We start from the raw sequence: 3,539 nt of genomic DNA, 5'->3' as shown, positions 1-3,539 counted from the left end.
TTGAAACGGGCCCCAGAACATTTGTTTACTGAACAGACACCTATTTTACAATATTACATTTGATTTCATTTTTTACTATATTTCTTTGTTTTCATGTGGTCAATTTTTTTGAGCAATAAATTAATCGTGACCTGTAATTAATCTAAATTGATTTTAATTGCAAATATTGTAGCCCAATAATTGCTGTAAAAAGCATCATATTGAGGTGTTTTCATTTAAATTTGTGACATTGTGGTGCAGTAAAAGATCAAAAGTTGCACTCTTAAGCAGTGTTAATTTTGACGGAGAATTTAAATTTAGTTTTAGTCAGTCTTTTGACTAAAATAGGGTTTAGTTTTAGTCGCAATTTAGTCGTGTAAATTCTATTAATTTTAGTCGACTAAATTACAGTAGATACTTAGTCGACAAAAATATAGAATAAAGGTAAAGCATTTTAATGAAATTTACTATGATCACATGAATAACAGACAAAGATTTGACTAATTTGTAAAAAAAAAAGTTTTACTTCACTTTGCTTTCCAAACTTGTCATTTCTGCTAATTCATCTTCAACATTAAAAGAAAAAAATTATAAATCCATCCCATTTCTTATAAGAAAATAATTCCATCCCATTTCCAATCAGAAAGTGTCTATTCACACGTAATTTTCAAAAAACCTGCAGCCAGTGCTAAACTTTTTTCTTAGTCGCACTGACCCAGAGTAAAGGGTTAAGGTTAGGATTATGGTTATGGTTAGGGTTAAACCAGCAAATGTTTCCTGAATGCTGCTGTCTCTGCAGCTCACGGCTCCACCAGGGTATGGGTCAAATGTGGAGAACATATTTCACACATTTAGGAGTGTGACATTTAATGGGACTTTAACTTAAAAGTTTAATTTCAAATACGTGTGGCCAACAAAAAAAAATCCAGCCTTGGACACACTTAAAATGCGTGCCGGAAATGCAGCAACGGGATCCTGGCTGCACGTATTACATGTGGACAAAACATGAATTTACATAACATTCTGTGCTGGTCACATGTAAATATGTGTAAATAACATCAGTCTTATTCTAAATGTCTGAACATAAAAATAAATAAATAAATAAATAAAAACTTGTATTGAGGAGGTAGTCAAGTGTAAAAATGCACCCAAAAAACTTAAGCAAGCTGTCCAGGACACATGTGAGTATGTTATATGTGCTTGAACAGCATGTGTGGTGAACTGTAATACCACCACCAGCCAATAGAGGGCGCTGTTGTCATGTAAGACGTGATGGAGTTGGGTGACTGATTGTTGCTCTGAAGAACCAGCGGAGCGGCTAGCACTTGAAAATAAACTACAACTTTATAAATTTACAAACGTCATACTAAAACAGTAAAGCCAGACTTACATTTAAATGTAAACCTCTGTGCTTCAGAGCTTCACCTGCATGAAGAAAAGCACTTCTCCCCCGCGCAGTACTGGCGCTAGTTAGCTTGGCGAGAGTAACCCCTTAACAACCATGTCAGATAATCCTACTCTTTAAAATGCAACAACAGTTGGAAGGGTAGTGGAGAATTTGGATTCAGCCCAATACACTGGAAATAATCGTGTTTGTATGTTTACCTTTGCTGGATTTCAGGCTGGCTTGTCTGCAAACGTCGCTTCAGGTTTGTTGTATTTTTGCCTGTGATGGTCACTCCACACAACGTCAACGTCTTGTTGAGGGTCGTGTTAAATGTAAAATTTGTCCCTATATGTACTTTTCTTTTTCTACCTGAATAGACATTTTTCACCTATATCACAGACACAATTCATTAAATTAGCGTCTTCCCGGGCGGGCTGCAGGGCTCTGTGTTCTGATTGGATCGCTTTGCATTTGCTCCCAACCTCCTCCTCCAGAGGTCATTATGATTGGATGTCATCTTCGAAGAGCATTTTCCTTTCGTTTTTATTCGTTGACGAAAATGTCTATCAATTTAGTTAAAGTTTTCGTGTCTGGGCGGGAGTTTTTGTTTAGTTTTCGTTTCGTTTTTGTTGGGTGAAAAATGTCGTTGACGAAGACGATGACGAAAATTTTTCGTCAACGAAATTAACACTGTTCTTAAGTTTGTTTTTCTTATAACAGACTTCCAACTTTACATTAACAATGCCAAGGGGAGTTTTTTTTTTTTTTAACATTTCATCAATTGATGCGATAATTTGACAGTCCTAGTATTTCTATTTGAATTTTGCATCCTACCCGTTTTATTGTCTTAAAGGAATTTTTTTCAAATCAGTTTTATTTCTTCAAAAACATGGATCTACCTGAGGGCTGCATTTGTACAGTTGCTTTTTCCCCCATTCAGTAACAGGGAATGACCCTTTCTTAATAAAAAAAAAATGTCAGACTTTCAGCCTCAGTTTGACTTGTTTGCCAAAAAACAGATTTCCATTTTTAATGTGAGAAATTAGTCAACAAAGGTCCTTGTTCATGTTGTTACCTGTTATGTGAAAATAAAACTGGATTTGAATAGAAATTTACAAAAGAAATTGTATCTAATAGTAAACTTGTGAATCAAAGTAGAACATGTTCAACGTTTTGCCATTTTGATGATACTCAAAATTAAAATGGTGAGAAAATTGATCAGGACGTTAACTTCGTTCTCCAATCAGTGACGCTGGAAACGCCACAGGCATGGACGACATACCTGGTGAAGCACTGAAGATCTGTGATCCCCAACTAGCTCAGATCTTTTCAGACATGTTCAACCTTCTCTGACCCATCCAGAGTCCCAATCTGCCTGAAGTTGCTAACTTCCATCCCAATCCCCATAAAAACCTCTCACAGCCAGAACAGCAGCATACTTTTTGACACAGATGAGGAGTGTCACTGTCTCTCTGTGCCTTAACCTTTGTGCTCTCTTATGGGGTCAAGATGACCCAACCCTTACATTGAGGTGTTAGCCCTTCCATTACAAAGGTGGACAAGACTTCATGTCTGTCATTAGACACCAGTAAAGATCAACAATCATTGGAAAAAAAAAAGTTCAACGCACCATCTTGTGGGGTCCAGATGACCCCCCTTTTAATGTAAACAAGCCTAGGAGAGCGGAAGGGTTAAAACCAGGAGCATGTTTCCTCCATCAAATAAAAATACACCATGGTCCAGGTGAATACTTGATTCTGATTGGCTGCTGGGTGTGGATTAAAAAGTGATGAATCACGGTGATGAACGACACCTAAAAAAAGAAGTTCCAGTCACTTGGCCCAAATGTTCTATATCACTCCGCAGGTTTCTTTAAAGGGGCCATACCATGATTTTCTTCAGCCTTTCAGTGAACTACATCCATGTATGTGATCATATAATACACTTGGACAACTAAAAAACACAAAAATAATCCAAACTTCTTCATAGATGCATGCACAAGCCGTATATCTGCCTTTAGTAAGGGGGGTGTCTTAAAGGAGCGATGCGCCTAAAGCATAGACTGTATATAAAATAACTGGACAAAGCAAGCCCCCCTCCTTCCGTGTTCCATATAGGAAGTACCACTGGGTTGTAAAAAGGCCAAAGTCCCATTGACTTACATTGAGAAACA

General features: G+C 37.2%; 1 protein-coding gene across 1 annotated transcript in view; it reads right to left on the bottom strand.

The window, feature by feature from the left end:
- Positions 1-3,539, bottom strand: part of LOC112137623 (tudor domain-containing protein 7A) — a gene marked incomplete at its 5' end in the record, with an annotated part of 30,077 nt that overhangs the window by 22,326 nt on the left and 4,212 nt on the right.

The sequence above is a fragment of the Oryzias melastigma genome, linkage group LG1, assembly GCF_002922805.2.
Source record: "Oryzias melastigma strain HK-1 linkage group LG1, ASM292280v2, whole genome shotgun sequence".
NCBI classification, from domain to species: domain Eukaryota; kingdom Metazoa; phylum Chordata; class Actinopteri; order Beloniformes; family Adrianichthyidae; genus Oryzias; species Oryzias melastigma.
Note: the sequence above shows the minus strand (reverse complement) of the source record. Positions and strands in the feature narration are given on the sequence as shown.